We start from the raw sequence: 21,295 nt of genomic DNA, 5'->3' as shown, positions 1-21,295 counted from the left end.
TCGGCTCACTGTAAGCTCCGCCTCCCGGATTTACGCCATTCTCCTGCCTCAGCCTCCCGAGTAGCTGGGACTACAGGCGCCCGCCACCTCGCCTGGCTAGTTTTTCTGTATTTTTTAGTAGAGACGGGGTTTCACTGTGTTAGCCAGGATGGTTTCGATCTCCTGACCTCATGATCCGCCCGTCTCGGCCTCCCAAAGTGCTGGGATTACAGGCTTGAGCCACCGCGCCCGGCACCTATTTATTTATTTAGACACAGGGTCTCACTGTTGCCCAAGCTGGAATGCAGTAGCACTATCATGGCTCATTGCAACTCCATCCTTTTAGGTTCCAGCAATCCTCCTGCCTCAGTGTCCTGAGTAGCTGGGACCACAGGCACATGCCACCATACTTGGCTAATTTTTTATTTTTAGTAGAGATGAGGCCTTACTATGTTGCCCAGGCTGATCTTGAATCCTTGGGCTCAAGCAATCCCCTTGTCTCAGCCTCCCAAAGTGCTGGGATCACAAGCAGAAGATACCATACCCAGCCGAAAGGTTTTTTTTTTTTTTTTTTTTTTTTTTTGAGACAGAGTCTCGCTCTGCCGCCCGGGCTGGAGTGCTGTGGCCGGATCTCAGCTCACTGCAAGCTCCGTCTCCCGGGTTTACGCCATTCTCCTGCCTCAGCCTCCCGAGTAGCTGGACTACAGGCGCCCGCCACCTCGCCCGGCTAATTTTTTTGTATTTTTTTAGTAGAGACGGGGTTTCACCGTGTTAGCCAGGATGGTCTCGATCTCCTGACCTCGTGATCCGCCCGTCTCGGCCTCCCAAAGTGCTGGGATTACAGGCTTGAGCCACCGCGCCTGGCCGAAAGTTTTTATATCATAGTTATTTTACTTATTTTAGCAAATATTTCATGCCAGGTGTGGTGGCTCATGCCTGTAATCCTGACATGTTGGAAGACTAAGCTGGGTGGATCACTTGAGTCCAGCAATCCAAGACCAGCCTGGGCAACATGGTGAAGCCCTGTCTCTACTAAAAATACAAAAAATTAGCTGGGTGTGGTAGCACAGGCCTGTGGCTACTTGTGGGGCTGAGACAGGAGGATCACCTTAGCCCAGGAGATCAAGGATGCAGTGAGCTGTGATCCTACCACTGCACTCCAGTTTGGAGTCTTACAACAGGTTCTTAAAAGAGTAGGACCCTGTCTCAAAAACAAAACAAAACAAAACAAAATCTCCCCCCCACACACAGAGAAATATTTCATATCTCAACACTGTTTTATTTTTTACATGCCCAGCCAACTTTTTTATTCTTGATTAAAGATTAACGGCATTATTTTATAGAAGTAGACATTCATACATAAAACACAAAAATACTTTGTCACTACCTAAACTGAAGATAAAATGATCTTTTAATTACTCCATTTTCAAATTATTTGTTCTTTTCTAGAGAATTAAAAAATCATTATCTCTAATAACTACATGTCAAAGTAAAGAATCTAGGCCAGGCATGGTGACTCACACCTGTAATCCCAGCACTTTGGGAGGCTGAGATATGAGGACTGCTTCGGTGCAGGAGGTCAGGACTACAGTGAGCTGTGATTGTGCCACTACACTCCAGCCTGGGTGACACAGCAAGACCCTGTCTCAAAAGAAACACAACAAACAAAAAACAATCTGAAAGTGAGCACATTATATTGCTCCTCTGGGACTCAGAACTCTATTCTAGTAAATAAAACCAACTGAAGTATCATACTCCTATCAGGTAATGAGCCCTATAAAACACCATCATCATCTACCATTTATGCAGTAGATTACTTAAATACTATATATTAAATAAAACAACATACACCATACAAAGTTTCTGTACAACAATGAAGAGCAAAGTTTCCTCACCAAGTACAGTCAAAGATATGGATGCTTTTGGCAAAGAGACAAAGCTTTTCCAACTTTCAGTAACACTAAATTCCCCAAGTCTAAAAACGGAAAAACCTTGACCTTGTTTAGTAATGCTGTTCATCAACTTTTTCTGAAACCTCTTTCTCAGTCTCAATGGGAATAAATTGTAACAAATCAATCCAAAATACAAACTAGAAGTTTATAACTACTACCATGAGTGAATTAAAAACATCAACTAAAACATAAATAAAATGGTTAGATGTAACACATTGCAGCACACTGATTTTTTTTTTTTGAGACAGAATCTTGCCCTGTCACCCAGGCTGGAGTACAATGGCATGATCTCAGCTCACTGCAACCCCCACCTCCCAGATTCAAGCGATTCTCCTGCCTCAGCCTCCCTAGTAGCTGGGATTGCAGGTGCCTGCCTGCCACCACGCACAGCTAATTTTTTTTTTTTTTTTTTGAGAATAAGTCTCACTCTGTCTCGATCTCTTGACCTTGTGATCCGCCCACTTCAGCCTCCGTTCTAGGATTACAGGCGTAAGCCACCGTGCCGGGCCTAATTTTTTTGTATTTTTAGTAGAGACAGGGTTTCAGCATGTTGGCCAGGCTGGTTTTGAACTCTTGACCTCAAGTGATCCACCCACCTCGGCCTCCTAAAGTGCTAGGGTTACAGACGTGAGCCATCATGCCCGGCCTGGTATTTTTTAAGTACGCTTTATATACTTAATTAGTCACATAATAATTTTATGAACAGACATATTTCAATTTAATTAAATTAAATCTATGTATGTCCCCAAATAAAATAAAAATAAAAGATATTTTCTTAATATCCTCCAAATAAAAAGTTTTCAGCCAGGCACGGTGGCTCACACCTGTAATCCCCAGCACTTTGGGAGGCTGAGGCAGGCAGATTGCTTGAGCTCAGGAGTTCGAGACCAGCGTTGGCAATATGACAAAACCTCATCTCTACAAAAAATACAAAAAAATTAGGGCCGGGCGCGGTGGCTCAAGCCTGTAATCCCAGCACTTTGGGAGGCCGAGGCGGGCAGATCACGAGGTCAGGAGATCGAGACCATCCTGGCTAACACGGTGAAACCCCGTCTCTACTAAAAAAATACAAAAAACTAGCCGGGCGAGGTGGCGGGCGCCTGTAGTCCCAGCTACTTGGGAGGCTGAGGCAGGAGAATGGCGTAAACCCAGGAGGCGGGGCTTGCAGTGAGCTGAGATCCGACCATTGCACTACAGCCTGGGCAGCAGAGCGAGACTCTGTCTCAAAAAAAAAAAAAAAAAAAATTAGTCAGGTATGGTGGCGCATGCCTGTAGTCCCAGCTACGTGGTAGGCTGACGTGAAAGGTCACCGGCCCAGGATGTCAAGGCTGCAGTGAGCCATGATCGTGCCACTGGACTCTAGCATAGGGAAGGGGAGTGAGATCGTCTTAAAAAAAAAAAGATAAAAAATAAAAAGTCTTCTTTTTTTAAAATTCTGCAATTCATGAGAAACTGCACTCACACAGGGTGTGACATTAGATATCTCATAATACATGTTCCTTAATACAAAAACCTCAGAAGTTACCATGATTACCCAAAACTACTGGTACCCTGCCCAGGATCTTTTAGGCAAAGTCCTTGCTATCTCCCAGGCTTTGAAACCCAGGAAAGGTAAATATAGCCAATATGACCACTAAATGGACTACAGATCAATCAGTAGAGATTGAAGGAGAGTTGCTGAAAGAAAAAGGAAAAAGCAAAAATTGAAACAAGCATACTTCAGAGACAGAAGATTAGAAGTAAAAGGGATGAGGTAAAAAAAGAAATTTTAGGCCAGGCACAGTGGCTCACGCTTATAATTCCAGCACTTTGGGAGGCCAAACAGTGGTTTGGCCTCCCACTGTTATAACAGTGTAACCAGGTACCCAGAACACACAAAAATGTGGCAAACTGCTGAGCGCAGTAGCTTACACCTGTAATACAAGCACTTTGGGAGGCCAAGGCAAGAGGATCACTTAAGCTCAGGAATTTGAGACCATCCTGGACAACATAGCAAGACCCTGTCTATACAAAAAAAATTTTTCAAAAATTAGCCAGGTGTGGTGGTGCACACCTGTAGTCCCAGTTACTCAGGAGGCTGAGGTGGGAGGATCCTTTGAGCCAGGAGGTAGAGGCCGCAGTGAGCTATGATCACACCACTGCATTCCAGCCTGGGCAACAGAGCAAGACCCTGGCATCAAAAAAAAAAAAAGAGGCAAACAAAAGTTTCCCATAATAATGTTTACCCTTACTTTATGCACCATACTGACACTCCCCATCACTTTTTAAAATTGCTATTGTGACTCACTAAATTGAATTTACAAGCCATTAATGGATCACAAACTAAAGTTTGAAAGCACTGGCTTAGAGGAACTAAAAATAATAGGAAAGTCCTTGTCTTCCTATGAATATCTAGCTTGAGAAAACTATTCAGAAGGTGGAATTCTCCCAGGGCTGATATACTGTCTTATCTGGCACAAAATAATCACTTAAAGTTTGTTGAACTAATACATTTTGGAATGTAAGGCACTTTCAAGGTAAGGACACACCTACAAAAGATACCTAAATAAAACCACTTAGAAGAACATGGGTACTCTGAATCCCTTCAAAGCCAAGGATGGTAAAAAAGGCTCCAGAAGGTAGAAGAGGGATACCAAATTTTTCTTAAATAAACAAATTAAGTACTGGAAAAGAAATGTTGTTTCTTTCTTTCTTTTTTTTTTTTTTTTTTTTGAGACGGAGTTTTGTTCTTGTCTCCCAGGCTGCAGCACAATGGCGTGATCTCGCCTCACTGCAACCTCCGCCTGGTTCAAGTGATTCTCCTGCCTTAGCCTCCCAAGTAGCTGGGATTACAGGCGCCTGCTACCACACCCAGCTAATTTCTGTGTTTTTAGTAGAGATGGGGTTTCACCACATTGGCCAGGATGGTCTTGAACTCCTGACCTCAAGCAATCCGCCCACCTCAGCCTCCCAAAGTGCTGGGTTTACAGGCCTGAGCCACCACGCTCAGCCTGAAATGTCATTTCTTAAGACAGGCTTTATATCCAACAAAGGAAAAAGAAAATCTGTGATAAATTAAAAACTCCCATCAGAGGTGGGCACAGTGGCTCCTGTCTATATCTCACCACTTTGGGAGACCAAGGCAGAAGGATCACTTAAGCTCAGAAGATTAAGACCAACCTGGGCAACATAGTAAGACCTCGTCTGTACTAAAAATAAAAAAAAAAATTGGCCAGGTGTGGTGGTGTACGCCTGTAGTCCTAGCTGCTGAGGTGGCTGAGGTGAGAGGATCACTAAGTCCAAAAGATTGAGGCTGTAGTGAACTTTGATCTCACCACTGCACTCCAACCTGAGTGACAGAGTGAGAATCTATCCCAAAGATAGAAAAAAAAATCCCATTAAGTACCACATAGTAGTTCATTATAAGTGCAAAAAGTTACTAAGCTACCTTGATATTCTAACTATTTCTTTCAAAAATATATGTCAGACTCCAAATATATAAATCCAATATCGCCGGGTGCAGTGGCTCAGGCCTTTGGGCTCATGCACTTTGGGAGGCCGAGGCAGGCAGATCACGAGGTCAGGAGATCGAGACCATCCTGGCTAACACGGTGAAACCCCGTCTCTACTAAAAATACAAAAAAATTAGCCGGGCATGGTGGCGGGTGCCTGTAGTCCCAGCTACTCGGGAGGCAAGAGAATGGCATGAACGGGGGAGGTGGAGGTTGCAGTAAGCCGAGATCATGCCACTGCGCTCCATCCTGGGCGACAAAGAGAGGCTCCGTCTCAAATAAATAAATAAATAAAAATAAAAATAAATCCAATATCAAAATTATATAATGCAACTCATCCTTAAATATTAGACTCTCCCCAGCACTTTGGGAGGCTGAGGCAGGTGGAACCACTTGAGCCCAGGCGTTTGATACCAGGCCAGGCAACATGGCAAAACCCCATCTCTACAAAAATTAGCCGGGCGGTGGCATTTGCCTGTAGTCCTAGCTACTTGGGAGCAAAGGTGGGTGGATCACTTGAGCCGGGGAGGAGGTCATGGCAGCAGTCAGCCAAGATCGTGCCACTGTACTCCAGCCTGGGTGACAGGAGTGAGACCCTGTCTCAAAAAAAAAGAAAAGAAAAGAAAAGAACATTCTCTTTATGTACTCATAAACATTTATATTAGGCAGCAAATGTGTGATAGCCAACAATTTATTGAGTGTTAGCATGTATCAGGCAGTAAGTCAAGTACTTTGCAAGCATTACCCTATTTAAACAACCCAGTATATACTATCTTCACATTAAAGGGTGTGGTGGCTCACACCCGCCTGTAATCCTAGCACTTTGGGAGGCCAAGACAGGTGGATCACCTGAGGTCAGGAGTTAGGAGTTCAAGACCAGGCTGGCCAACATGGTGAAACCCTGTCTCTACTAAAAATACAAAAACTTTAGCCAGGTGTGGTGGCACACACCTGTAATCTCAGCTACTCGGAGGCTGAAGCAGGAGAATCATTTGAACCCGGGAGGCGGAGGTTGCAGTGAGCCGAGATCATGCCATTGCACTCCAGCCTGGGCAACAAGAGCAAAACTCCGTCTCAAAAAAAAAGAAAAGAAAAGAAAAGCCGGGTGCAGTGGCTCATATCTGTAATCCCAACACTTTGGGAGGCCAAGGCAGGTGGATCACCTGAGGTCACAAGTTCATGACCAGCCTGACCAACATGGAGAAACCTCATCTCTACTAAAAATACAAAAAATTAGCTGGGCATGGTGGCGCATACCTGCAATCCCAGCTAGTTGGGAGGCTGAGGGAGGAGAATTGCTTGAACCTGGGAGGCGGAGGTTGCAGTGAGCGACATCATGGCCATTGCACTCCAGCCTGGGCAACAAGAGCAAAACTCCGTCTCAACGGGAGGGGGGAGGGCAGGGGAGGTGGGAAGGTGGAGGGAAATGGCGAAGGGGGGAGGGGAAGGGAGGGGGGAGGGGAAGGGGAAGGGGAGGGGAGGGGAGGGGAGGGGGAGGGGAAGGGGGAAACGGAGGGGAGGGAAGGGGGAGGGGAAGGGGAGGGGGAGAGGGAAGGGGGAGGGGAAGGGGAGAAAACGGAAGGGAGGGAGGGGTGAGGGGAAGGGGAGGGAGAGAGGGGAGGGGAGGGGGGAACGGAAGGGGGAGGGGAAGGGGAGGGGGAGAGGGGAGGGGGAGGGGGGAGATGGGAGGGGGAGATGGGGGGAGGGGGGGGAGGGGGGAGGGGAGGGGAAGGGGAGGGGGAGGGGAGGGGAGGGGAGGGGAGGGGGAGGGGAGGGGAGGGGAGGGGAGGGGAGGGGAGGGGAGGGGAGGGGAGGGGAGGGGAGGGGGGAGGGGGAGGGGAAGGGGACGGGGAGGGGGAGGGGACGGGGAGGGGGGGAGGGGGAGGGGAGGGGGGAGGGGGAGGGGAGGGGGGGAGGGGAAGGGGAGAGGGGAAGGGGAGAGGGGAAGGGGAGGGGGGAGGGGAAGGGGAGGGGAGGGGGAGGGGAAGGGGAGGGGGAGGGGAAGGGGAGAGGGGAGGGGAAGGGGGGAGGGGGGAGGGGGAGGGGAAGGGGAGGGGGGGGAGGGGAGGGGGGAAGGGGACGGGAGGGGGGAAGGGCAGGGGAGGGGGGAAGGGCAGGGGAGGGGGGAAGGGGAGGGGGAGGGGGAGGGGGAGGGGACAGAGGTTAGACATAAATAGTTAGATAAAGAAGTTACCACAGGCCTGGCACTGTGGCTCATGCCTGTAATCCCAGCTCTTTGGGAGGCTGAGGAGGGAGGACTGCCTGAGCCCCCATGAGTTTGAGACCAGGTTGGGCAACATAGAGACCCCGTTTCTAGAAAAAAACTTTAAAATAAGTCAGGCATGGTGGTACAGGCCTGTAGTCTCAGCCACTCATGGCTTGAGCCCAGGAGGTAGAGGTTGCTGTGGGCTATGACTGTGCCACTGCACTCCCACCTGGGTGACACAGTAAAACCCCATCTCAAAAAACACAAACAAAAAAAACCTGAAAAAGTTACACATTTACGCTAGTAAATGGTGACACATTTTTTTTTGGGGGGGAGGGGGATGGAATCTCACTCTGTTGCCCAGGCTGGAGTGCAATGGCAAGATCTCGGCTCACTGCATCCTCCGCCTGCTGAGTTCAAGCAATTCTCCTGCCTCAACCTCCTGAGTAGCTGAGACTACAGGTATGCGCCACCATTCCCGGCTCATTTTTTGTATTTTTAGTAGAGACGGGGCTTCACCATGCTGGCCAGGCTGGTCTCGAACTCCTGACCTCGTGATCTGCACGCCTTGGCCTCCCAAAGTGCTGGGATTACAGGTGTGAGCCACCACACCCAGCCATTTTTTTGCTTATTATTTTTTTTTGAGATAGAATCTCACTCTGTCACCCAAGCTGGAATGCAGTGGTGCGATCTTGGCTCACTGCAACCTCTGCCTCCCAGGTTCAAATGATTCTCCTAACTCAGCCTCCCGAGTAGCTGGGACTACAGACATGTGCCACCACGCCCGGCTAATTTTTGTATTTTTAGTAGAGATGGGGTTTCACCATGTTGGCCAGGCTGGTCTCAAACTCCTGACCTCAGGTGATCCACCCGCCTCGGCCTGCTCTGTTGCCCAGCTAGAGTGCAGTGTCGCCATCTCAGCTCACTGCAACCAGCACCTCCCGCGTTCCAGCGATTCTCCTGCCTCAGCCTCCCGAGTAGCTCGGATTACAGGCACACTCCACCATGCCCAGCTAATTTTTTGTATTTTTAGTAGAGTCGGGGTTCCTCCACATTGGCCAGGCTGGTCTTGAGCTCCTGACCTAAAGTGATCTACCCACCTTGGTCTCCCAAAGTGCTAGGATCACAGGTGTGAGCCACCACGCCCAGCCAACATTAATATATAGCAAGCGCCAATTTTATTATAGTAGCTGCAAACCAGAAAGTTTTGTTCATCCTTTTTTTTTTTTTTTTTTTTTTTTTTGAGATGGAGTCTCGCTCTGTCGCCCAGGCTAGAGTGCAGTGGCCAGATCTCAGCTCACTGCAAGCTCCGCCTCCCGGTTTACGCCATTCTCCTGCCTCAGCTCCTGAGTAGCTGGACTACAGGCGCCTGCCACTCACCCAGCTAGTTTTTGTACTTTTTTAGTAGAGGGGTTTCACCGTGTTAGCCAGGATGGTCTCGATCTCCTGACCTCGTGATCGCCCGTCTCGGCCTCCCAAATGCTGGGATTAACAGGCTTGAGCCACCGCGCCCGGCCCCATCCTATTATTTGATTAACATTTCTCAGAAACTGAACTTTGAATGTCTTTCTAAATGTTGCAGTAATTCATCTACTTTTAAACCTGCATAAAACTATTTGATCTGTTTGATCGAATAATTTTATAAAAAGGAAAAATTAGCCCCTTCTCAGCTTTAAAGATAAATTAGATGATAATTAAGTGTCGTTATATTTAAATAATAACCTACAGCATAACGGTCACTGGCATTTTTAGGAGGCTGTAGTACATCTATCATGCAAGACACTTAATAATTTATACTTTTACTTACTTTATTTACATGCCAGGTACTTAACATTTTAAAAACTCTTCCAACTTTTATAGGATACTTAATTTTGTAATCAAAGAGGTACAGCCTTAGACTGTATTTTAGAACAAAAAGTCTGCTTCTGGCACAAATAGAATAGACTGATATAGAAATAACTGTTACCAAATGATGACAGAAACATCCCAATTGAAAATAATTGTTGCTAGTCCCTCCACACAACTTTTTAATTCATGTAGATTTTTAGAAGGTATGAGACATCTTTAATGAAATTAAACATCAATTTTTAATTACTAAAAACTAAAATACTTTAACAATGGAATACAATGGAATGAACTTATAAAGGTTGTATCCTCTCACATTTTATAATAGGAAAACCTGAAGAATAATTTTTAAAATCCAGCCATTAGTAATAAGTACAGAAGTCAGGCCGGGTGCAGTGGTTCATGTCTGTAATCCCAACACTTTGGGAGGCCAAGGCTGAGGACCAGCCTGGGCAACATGGCAAAACCCCATCTCTACAGAAAAAAAAAAAGATTAGCCAGACATGGTGGCATGTACCTGATGTACCTGTAGTGCCAGCTATTTGGGAGGCTGATGTGAGAGGAGTACTTGAACCCGGGAGGCTGAGGCTGCAATAAGCTGTGATCACCCTATTGTACTCCAACCTGGGTGACAGAGCAAAACCCTGTCTCAAATTAAAAAAAAAAAAAAAGTACACATACCTAAAGGTAGGTGAGTATATGTTGGTACTCTGCTTAATGAACTTCTCAATTTTATGTGAAACTTTACTGGAGAAATAACACTTTTTTATTTGTTTCGTTTTGTTTTGAGATGGAGTCTCGTTCTGTTGCCCAGACTGTCAGGCAGTGGCACGATCTCAGCTCACTGCAATCTCCACCTCCTGGGTTCAAGTGATTCTCCTGCCTCAGCCTCCCCAGTAACTGGGGTTACAGGCACCCACAACCATGCAAAGCTAATTTGTTTAATTTTTGTACAGACAGGGTTTCACCATGTTGGCCAGGCTGGTTTTGAACTCTTGACCTCAGATGATCCGCCCACCCTGGCCTCCCAAAGTGCTGGAATCACAGGCTTGAGCCACCATGCCGGCTTTTGTTTTGTTTTTAGACAGTCTCACTCTGTCGCCCAGGCTAGAGTGCAGTGGCATGATCACAACTCACTGCGGCCTCCATCTTCTGGGCTCAAGCAATCCTCCCACCTCAGCCTCCCAGGCAGTTACAACAATCATGCACCATCACACCCCACTAATATTTTCATTTTTTATTTTTTGGAGACAGGGTCTCACTATGTTGCCCAGGCTGGCCTCAAACTCCTCGGCTCAAGTGATCCTCCTGCCTCAGCCCCCAGCATGCTGGGATTATAGGCATAAACCACCACGCCTAGCCCCTGCTAATTAAAAAAAAATTTTTTTTGTAGAGACAGGGTCATGCTATGTTGCCCACGCTGCTCTTGAACTCCTGGCCTCAAGCAATCCTCCCACCTCAGCCTCCCAAAGTGCTGGGATTACAGGCCTGAGCCACTTCGCCCAGCCCAGAAATGATACTTTTTTAAAGAGATTCGTTCATATATGATCCTCATCCAAACATTAGCCCTCAACTAATGTGTACCAAAAATGCTCCTCATTTATAAAAGATTAAATTAGTATGAGTGTAATTCGTTATTATAATAAAGACCACTGAAAACAAAACAGAGATACAAATGAAAAAATTAAGTGATTTTAATATACAAATAAGCCAAATGCAAAACACAGAATTTATTTCCAGGTGAAAGACATGAAAGACAGATTAATCTCAACTCTAATTTCAATGCCAACAACTGATCCCTAGGTAACTTCTGGATTTACTATATATTCATGTCTACTAAGAACTGGCAAATTATTAAAATAAATCATACTCATGGCTAGTTATGAGCATCCAGTCTTTCTAGTATCCTGTTAACTAATGAGTTGCTTTCTTATTGTTAAAATGGCATCGTAACATGGGCCCAAATATCATATATATACCTTGTTATACAGAAAGCTTATTTTATATCACCACTCATTCAATTACCTGCCATATCCGCACTTCTCCCAAAATCGACATTATAAAAAATACAATAATTATTTTCTATTCAGTGCATTCACATTTTTGATACTGTACATTGCTGTATTTCTTTAAAACCTCTGAGTTTAAATTTGTTTGCAATACTATCCTTTAGTTTGGAAGCAATGTTTTGTTACTGTCAAGATAATCTTAGACTATTAAAAGCCTTTAAATTCAGCTGATTCTCAGAAATTCTTCCACCTATAAAACATGAGAATTATAACCAAATTAACAAATCAGATATCAGAATGCCAAAAATTAAGTCATTAAAAGAGAATCCAGTGAAAGAGCCAGTTGTGAAAGAACAGGAAGTGATTTACACTGCCATTTTGTAGATGAACTATTTAGAAACATAAGAAGTGCCATACTAATCTGGAATCAACTCAGACTAACAGCTCTCAGCATTTTCTTTCTGACAGTGGCATCAGAGGTCATCTGAAATAACCCTCAGGCAATTTTTCCTTAATAATGTATTTAATTGATCATGAACATATTTTTCCACTTTCAGGCAACATTTCTACCAGCTCTGAAAAAGAGAGTTTTTTTTTTTTTCAGTTGTCCTCAAGAGTACTCCTTAATTATAGCATGCTGAAATATAGCAAGTAAATAGTTAACCTACACCCTGTGTAAATCCTTTAAGTTTTGTAGCCTCTATTGATAAATCATCTCTGCCTACAACTTTCAAGGTAAAAGCAGTCACTTTTTTTTTTTTTTTTTTGAGATGGAGTCTCGTTCTGTCGCCCAGGCTGGAGTGCAGTGGCCGGATCTCAGCTCACTGCAAGCTCCGCCTCCCGCGTTTACGCCATTCTCCTGCCTCAGCCTCCCGAGTAGCTGGGACTACAGGCGCCCGCCACCTCGCCTGGCTAGTTTTTTGCATTTTTTAGTAGAGACGGGGTTTCACCGTATTAGCCAGGATGGTCTCAATCTCCTGACCTCGTGATCCGCCCGTCTCGGCCTCCCAAAGTGCTGGGATTACAGGCTTGAGCCACCGCGCCCCGGCCTAAAGCAGTCACTCTTTACTGAGCAGTATGCTTCGATTAACACATGCTAGTATATATGAATTAATTATCAACAAGCCATAATACGGAGAATTAGACTTCCTGGCATAACTTGCCATAATGGAGAAAACTCTACATATCAACAACATGCAGCTTTGTCCCATGAAATAAATACTCAAATGAATAGTGTTATTTGAGTTCAATGAATTGAGATGATCATTAAAAGGCAATAAAGAAAGCAAAGAGAATTCCGTCTTCTGAGAAAAAATAATAATAAAACGTATTTAACATACCATGTCTCCTACATCAAAATCATGATATAAAATGACAGAAACTAAGTTAGTGCCTGGCCCTACTACTAACATCTTTAAATCCCTATCTTAAAACAGGTTTCAAAATGCAACAAACACACCAAAAAAGCTCTATTGGACAACACTTAATGACAACATAAAATGCAGATGGCATTTGGAAGTATTTAAAAAATAAGTCACTAAGTAGAGCTGAAAACACTAAATACACCAAAGACAACTCATTATCGTACACATTTTAGTCTTCTTCTTCACTTTGGGAAAAAATAATTTAATTCTATTAACAGTCATATGTGGAATATTTTAAAATCACATAACCAGTATTTACTAAACACTTAAAAAGAAAACAATGTATCATCAGTACATGGAGACTTGAAAACTACTCTGGTCACAAAAAGCACTTGGCAGCACATTTCCAGAATGTTTAAATTTTTATTTATTTCTACTCAACTAAGAACAAAACCAACAAGTACTACTGTAAATCAGATAAAATGATCTGCTTTCAGACAAATATGATAGGTAGGAAAAGAAGTGAAAAAATGACTGACTACAGAAAATAGATCACAGAATAATTAGGCAGATTAATAAGAACAAAGCAACAGCTGCAGAAAGGTTTGTAACCCAACCATTTTCAAAAAATTCCAATTTCAATATTATACAAAACAGTATTAACCCTAAAAATTCGCAGCTTAGGGAGAAATGCCCATCAGACAGGCTGTCTGTATGTAATAATTGTTAATTTTTTTTTTTTTTTTTTGAGACGGAGTCTCGCTCTGTCGCCCAGGCTGGAGTGCAGTGGCACCATCTCGCCCCACTGCAACCTCCGCCTCCCGGGTTCAAGCGATTCTCCTGCCTCAGCCTCCCGAGTAGCTGGGACTAAAGGCGCCCGCCACCACGCCCGGCTAATTTTTTGTATTTTTAGTAGAGACGGGTTTTCACAGTGTTATGGTATCGATCTCCTGACCTCGTGATCCGCCCGCCTCGGCCTCCCAAAGTGCTGGGATTACAGGCGTGAGCCACCGCGCCCGGCCAATAATTCTTCATGAACTACAAAAGTCATAGAAAAAGAAAAGGGAAATGAGGATGAGGAGGTACAAAATTATTTTATTGAATTCTAACTAAAATCCAACCTGCTCACAAAAAAATGTCAACCCAGACATCTCTCAAAAAGAGAGACACCAAAACTGTTCTAACAGAAGAGGGGTCCCTCTCGAGAGGCCATATCCCCCAACAATAACACCAGGAGCAGATACACTTCCCATGGACAGATCTCAGGGGAAGAGTATTAAAACGGTACTGTCATCGATTCAAAACCAAAAGAAAAAGAGTAACCTTTTCAAGGGAAGCGCCATTACTTCCCTCTCCTGCTCCCCCTCCCTTCTGTGTATACATGAGTCTGTGTATGAAGAAACTGCCTTGGACTTCTGCAGCATTGCAGTAGACTAGAGGATGGGGAAGGGGGAAGGGTAGGGGGAGAGAAACGCTTCCATCACCCCTACAGAAGAGGAGTATAGATTTCCCGTGCTAGCGGGTGGAATCCACCCAGCAAGCCACTCAGAGCAGTCTCCCTTCCCAAGAATACACAGACACTACAAAGGAGAAGAAGCGGGAGGAGCAGCGGCACCAGAGGGGAAAGGGACCTCACGCCTTTAAACCGGGGAGCACATCAAGCCAGTCTCCCTGTGAGAGCCACACCTTCCTCCAAACATCCCCCTTCCAACACCCCATCCGGTGACCCTCAGGAAAAAGGAATGGAATTGCTCTCGCCCCTTAAACCGGGAAGGCGCCCAGCTCACCAGCTTCTTCACCCCACCCACAGAATCACAGACCCTCCTTGTCTCCCTCCCCCACCCCACCCCCACATTCCGTCTTCCACACACAGGCCCGAGTGGGCCGAATTTCCCCGCCCCCCTCCATATCTCCCTTTCCCAAAGCAGAGGTGCCCTTACCCTTTCGCCGACAGGTCTGGGGCGGAGCAGGCAGGCGCAGCCCCCAGCAGCGCTCTGGTAGCCGCTACCCTGGAGGGTGAGGAGTGAGGAGGAGGAGGGGGCCCGGCGACAGACCGCCGCCCCCCCCCCCCAAGAGCCCCAGCGAGCCGCCCAGCCCAAGCTCTGCAACAAGGGGCGGCGGGGGGGGGGGGGGGGGGACGGGACTACCGGGGTCGAGAAGGCGCCCTTAGCGCTTGGGCTCAGTTAAGATGGCGCGGGGAAGTGCCGGGAGCCGTAGCCGCCGCTGCCGCCTCGGGGGAACCGGCCCGGGCCTCGGCCGCCTCTCGTCCTCACACAGCCGAGGCCCTCTCGGTCCCCCGCCGCGGCCCCTCGGCGGGCGGGCCCACGCGCAGCCCTCCGCCACCACCACCCCTGGGAAGGGGGCGCTCACAAAGGGAAGAGAGGCCGCGGACCGGCCGGCGGACGGTGGGGCGGGGTCCCCCGGGGCCGGGAGGCCTCAGATGTTCGCAAGTGCCTAGTGCGCTCGGCCCGCGAAGGGCGCAGGGCGAGTGGGACCCCTCCTCTCTCCTCAGGCAGGCGGCGGCACCGACTCACTCTCTTTGCCACCCTCCCTCTCTCTCCCCGAGCCCTGAAGCCACAGAGCCCGGCCGCTGCCCAGGTTCCCCCCCTTTCCCCGACACCACTCCCCTCCTCCCGACCGTCATCCCCGTCTCCGATCTCGCGAGATTTCCCTCCTGACAGGCCCGACCCTGCGCGAGACACGACTACATGCGCGCGCGCGCCATCACAGGAGCGCGCAACTCTTGCTACGGGCGGAGTTGTCCCGGTGGCCCGGAGTCCCAGCCTCTGTCCAGCGTAGCCTCACAGAGTTCAGGGAGCTTCTAATGCCACGCGGGCATCAGGTGCACTCATTTCACCCCGGAGATCTGAAGAAGAGTTTATCTGCACTCCCCTTCCTTCCGGCTTCCCACCTCCAAAGCCCGCCACTGATCCTAGGAATAAGTTTGCCCTGGAGTGTGGAATATCCCATTCCTGCACAACTTGGTTTGACACCCACTCCCCCGTGGGATTCAGAGGTACACTGGGCAGCGCAATCAGTATGCAGTTGAGTTTTTGAGATTCTAATAGTTGATAGTAATTCTTGGAACGACAGTAAGACTTGGAAATACAGATCTAAGCCACACTATATATTGGTGATGGTAGAAAAGAGATAACTTCTTGAAAAGTGTCTGTGGGTTTAGTAAGTTGAGTAATGACAAGTTTTGGAACAAGAGCGGCAAACAAACTAAAGACGCCAATGCAGAGAAGAAGTACAGTTTATATTCTTTATCTCAAAACTTTTTTTTTTCTTTTTAGGGAAAACCCCTTCAGTACTTATTCAGGAACACTAAAAGTGCAGTCATAAAAAATCTTGGTTCTTCAAAGACAAAAACCACATGATTATCTCAATAGATGCAGAAAAGGTCTTTGACAAAATTCAACAGCCCTTCATGCCAAAAGCTCTCAATAAATTCGGTATTGATGGAACGTATCTCAAAATAATAAGAGCTATTTATGACAAACCCACAGCCAATATCATACTGAATGGGCAAAAACTGGAAGCATTCCCTTTGAAAACTGGCACAAGACAGGGATGCCCTCTCTCACCACTCCTATTCAACATAGTGTTGGAAGTTCTGGCTAGGGCAATCAGGCAAGAGAAAGAAATAAAGGTTATTCAGTTATGAAAAGAAGAAGTCAAATTGTCCCTGTTTGCAGATGACATGATTGTGTATTTAGAAAACCCCATCATCTCAGCCCAAAATCTCCTTAAGCTGATAAGCAACTTCAGCAAAATCTCAGGATACAAAATTAATGTGCAAAAATCACAAGCATTCTTATACACCAGTAACAGACAAACAGAGAGCCAAATCATGAATGAACTCCCATTCACAATAGCTTGAAGGAGAATAAAATACCTAGGAATCCAACTTACAATGGATGTAAAGGACCTCTTCAAGGAAAACTACAAACCACTGCTCAGTGAAATAAAAGAGGACACAAACAAATGGAAGAACATACCATGCTCATGGATAGGAAGAATCAATATTGTGAAAGTGGTCATACTGCCCAAGGTAATTTATAGAGTCAATGCCATCCCCATCAAACTACCAATGACTTTCTTCACAGAATTGGAAAAAACTGCTTTAAAGTTCATATGGAACCAAAAAAGACCCCACATTGCCGAGACAATCCTAAGTCAAAAGAACAAAGCTGGAGGCATCACGCTACCTGACTTCAAACTATACTACAAGGCTACGGTAACCAAAACAGCATGGTACTAGTACCAAAACAGAGATAGAGACCAATGGAACAGAACAAAGCCCTCAGAAATAATCCCACACATCTACAGCCATCTAATCTTTGACAAACCTGACAAAAACAAGAAATGGGGAAAGGATTCCCTATTTAATAAATGGTGCTGGGAAAATTGGCTAGCCATCAGTATAAAAGCTGAAACTGGATCCTTTCCTTACTCCTTATATGAAAATTAATTCAAGATGGATTAGAGACTTAAATGTTAGACCTAAAACCATAAAAACCCTAGAAGAAAACATAGGTAATACCATTCAGGACATAGGCATGGGCAAGGACTTCATGTCTAAAACACCAAAAGCAACAGCAACAAAAGCCAAAATTGACAAATGGGATCTAATTAAACTAAAGTTCTTCTGCATAACAAAAGAAACTACCATCAGAGTGAACAGGCAACCTACAGAATGGGAGAAAATTTTTGCAATCTACTCATCTGACAAAGGGCTAATATCCAGAACCTACAAAGAAAAACAAATTTACAAGAAAAAAACAACCCCATCAAAAAGTGGGTAAAGGATATGAACAGACATTTCTCAAAAGAAGACATTTATGCAGCCAACAGACACATGAAAAAATGCTCATCATCGCTGGCCATCAGAGAAATGCAAACCAAAACCACAATGAGATACCATCTCACACCAGTTAGAATGGCAATCATTAAAAAGGCAGGAAACAACAGGTGCTGGAGAGGATGTGGAGAAATAGGAACACTTTTACACTGTTGGTGGGATTGTAAACTAGTTCAACCATTATGGAAAACAGTATGGCGATTCCTCAAGGATCTAGTACTAGAAATACCATATGACTCAGCCATCCCATTACTGGGTATATACCCAAAGGATTATAAATCATGCTGCTATAAAGACACATGCACGCCGGGCACGGTGGCTCACGCCTGTAATCCCAGCATTTTGGGAGGCCAAGACGGGCGGATCACGAGGTCAGGAGATCGAGACCATCCTGGCTAACACAGTGAAACTCCATCTCTACTAAAAAAATACAAAAAAAAAAAAAAAACTAGCCGGGCGAGGTGGTGGGTGCCTGTAGTCCCAGCTACTGGGGAAGGCTGAGGCAGGAGAATGGCGTAAACCCGGGAGGCGGAGCTTGTAGTGAGCTGAGATCCGGCCACTGCACTCCAGCCTGGGCCACAGAGCAAGACTCTGTCTCAAAAAAAAAAAAAAAAAAAAGACACATACACACGTATGTTTATTGCAGCACTATTCACAATAGCAAAGACTTGGAATCAACCCAAATGTCCATCAGTGACAGACTGGATTAAGAAAATGTGGCACATATACACCATGGAATACAATGCAATACTATGCAGCCATAAAAAAGGATGAGTTCATGTCCTTTGTAGGGACATGGATGCAGCTGGAAACCATCATTCTCAGCAAACTATTGCAAGAACAGAAAACCAAACACCACATATTCTCACTCATAGGTGGGAATTGAACAATGAGATCACTGGGACATGGGAAGGGGAACATCACACACCAGGGCCTATTGTGGGGAGGGGGGAGAGGGGAGGGATTGCATTGGAAGTTATACCTGATGTAAATGACGAGTTGATGGGTGCTGACGAGTTGATGTGTGCAGCACACCAACAGGGCACATGTATACATATGTAACAAACCTGCATGTTCTGCAAATGTACCCTAGAACTTATAGTATAATATAAATAAATACATAAATAAATAAATGTATTAAAAAAGAAAAGAAAAGAAAAAGAACAAAACAGGTCAATTGCGTGTACTTTACAATTATCAGACCCAAAAGGGGGAATCTTGTTCAAATAAGAATTAGGACCTGATGAGGAGTAAAGGTATTAAAAGAATAATCACTCTGAAAAAAAAAAAAAAATCTTGGTTCTTTAACCAACAAAACGACTGAAATAAATAAATCTGTTATGTGAGTTTCGTGAATAAAATTAACTCTGGGCCTGGCGTGGTGGTTCACGCCTGTAATTATAGCACTTTGGGAGGCTGAGGTGGGCAGATCACCCGAGGTAAGAAGTTCGAGACCAGGCTGGCCATAGTAGATCTGTGCTCCAAGGAAGAAGCATGTTGATCAGGCCTAAGCAATCCGTGTATACAGTGTATGTATGACCATCCTCCAGTCTCGCTCAGGGATGGGCACATGATCCAATTAGAGCCAATGGGTGTAATAAGATTTTCTCTGGCTTTTTAGGGAAAGAAAGTTTCTTATTTTCTCCCGAAAATGTAATATATGTATTGAATTCTCAAAATGGAGTCCAATGGTATGATCCTGGCTCACTGCAACCTCTCCTCCCAGGCTCAAAAGATCCTCCTACCTCAGCTTCCCAAGTAACTGGGACTACAGGCATATGACACCATGCTGGCTAATTTTTGTGTTTTTTTGTAGAGATGGGTTTCGCCATGTTACCCAGACTGGTCTTGAACTCCTGGCCTCAAAGGATCTGCCTGCCTCAGCCTCCCAAAGTACCAGGATTACAGGTGTGAGCCACTGTGCCTAGCCTATGATTTTTCAATGAGCAATAATCACACCTTGGATAAATCTCATTGGTTACAATACTGCCACTATGCAAAGTTTCTGAAATTTGATGATGATGATAATAACAAAAATAGTGAAATAGTTAACACTTATTGAGTGCCGATTATATGCCAGAGAGAGTTCTAAACACTCTACTTATTTACTCCTCACAATAACCATATTGGGTAGGTATAATTAATATTCCCTTTTAGAAATGGTGGAACTGGGCCTGGCGCAGTGGCTCACACCTGTAATCCCAGCACTTTGGGAGGCTGAGGTGGGCGGATTACCTGAGGTCAGGAGTTCGAGACCAGCCTGGCCAATATGGTGAAAAAATTAGCCAGGCATGGTGACACACACCTGTAATCCCAGATACTCAGGAGGCTGAGGCAGGAGAATTGCTTGAGCCAAGGAGACGGAGGTTGCAGTGAGAGGAGATAGTCCCACTGCACTCCAGCCTGGCCAACAGAGTGAGACTCTGTCAAAAAAAAAAGAAAGAAAGAGAGAGAGAGTGGAACTGAGGCACAGAGAAGAATTTTGATTAACTTATCTAAGTTCTTATAGCCAGTTTGTGGTGAAGCCAGTTGTCAAACTCAGCTTTCACCCTGAGCCACTATATTCTTTTTTTTCTTTTCTTTTCTTTTTTTTTTTTTGAGACAGAGTCTTGCTCTGTCACCCAGGCTGGAGTGCAGTGGTGCGATCTCAGCTCACTGCAATCTCTGCCTCCTAGGTTCAAGCAATTCTTCTACCCCAGCCTCCTGGATAGCTGGGACTACAGGCGTGCATCACTGCGCCCGGCTAATTTTTGTAGTTTTAGTAGAGACGAGGGGGTTTCACCATATTGGCCAGGCTGCTCTCGAGCTCCTGACCTTGTGATCCGCCCGCCTTGGCCTCCCAAAGTGATGGGGTTACAGGCATGAGCCACCATGCTCGGCCTATATTCTTTTTTTTTTTTTTTTTTTTTGAGACGGAGTCTCACTCTGTTGCCTAGGCTGGAGTGCAGTGTCACGATCTCGGCTCACTGCAGCCTCCACCTCCCAGGTTCAAGCAATTCTCAGAGCCACTACATTCTATTTCCTTGAGATAATATAAGGACTGGAATTGCTATTTCCTTTTGCTGTGAAGCCCCAGAACAAAGACAACTCAGTGGAAAACACATTCTGGAGATAAAACCCGATCATTGAAGACCTGGAACTAATTCTGTCTAAAGTCAGTCCTGACCCTGGAGTTTTTAGCGTGCGCGTGCCAAAACATTCCCATTTTTCTTAAGCTACGTTGGGTCTGGTTCTTTTTCGTTTGCAACCAAGTAGTCCTCACACAGAACTGTTTATTTTTTGGCCTTTCCCACCAGGCTATGATCTTCACAAGCATATGAATGTTTGTCTTATTTATATCTATGTCCACAAACTTAGCATAATGTACATAATGGCATTCAACAAATGTTTGCTACCAGTTCGATAATTCTGCAAACATTTTCTCCTATGTGTCAGAAATTGGGTTAGGTGTGGGAGATGTCAAGAAGAGTGAGTGACTGAAAGCTGTTTGCCTGGAATGTATGGAAGAATAGCTGCTGCAAAGGTTAGTGTGATCAAGAACTCTAGGAAAAGATGAACACACATGCTAGAGCTCTCTGGAGGTTA

The 21,295-nt window shown here is 45.5% G+C and overlaps 1 protein-coding gene across 3 annotated transcripts in view; it reads right to left on the bottom strand.

Annotated features, from left to right (window-relative positions):
• TAOK1 (TAO kinase 1) overlaps positions 1 to 15,399 on the bottom strand; it is a 178,849-nt gene extending 163,450 nt beyond the window's left edge. The window contains exons 1-2 of one of the 3 annotated variants that reach the window (XM_033184399.1): positions 15,381 to 15,399; positions 14,787 to 14,855 (exon numbers count right to left, since the gene is read on the bottom strand). The gene's annotated coding sequence lies outside the window, so the exon portion shown is untranslated. Of the gene's footprint in view, positions 1 to 14,786; positions 14,856 to 14,993; positions 15,105 to 15,216; positions 15,342 to 15,380 lie in introns of those variants that run through there. The other 2 variants (XM_033184398.1, XM_033184397.1) reach the window with 2 other exon arrangements.
• Positions 15,400 to 21,295: the final 5,896 nt, after the last annotated feature.

Source organism: Trachypithecus francoisi, unplaced genomic scaffold (genome assembly GCF_009764315.1).
Source record: "Trachypithecus francoisi isolate TF-2019V2 unplaced genomic scaffold, Tfra_2.0 Lachesis_group20, whole genome shotgun sequence".
Lineage (NCBI taxonomy): Eukaryota > Metazoa > Chordata > Mammalia > Primates > Cercopithecidae > Trachypithecus > Trachypithecus francoisi.
This window is presented reverse-complemented; position numbering and strand designations above follow the sequence as displayed.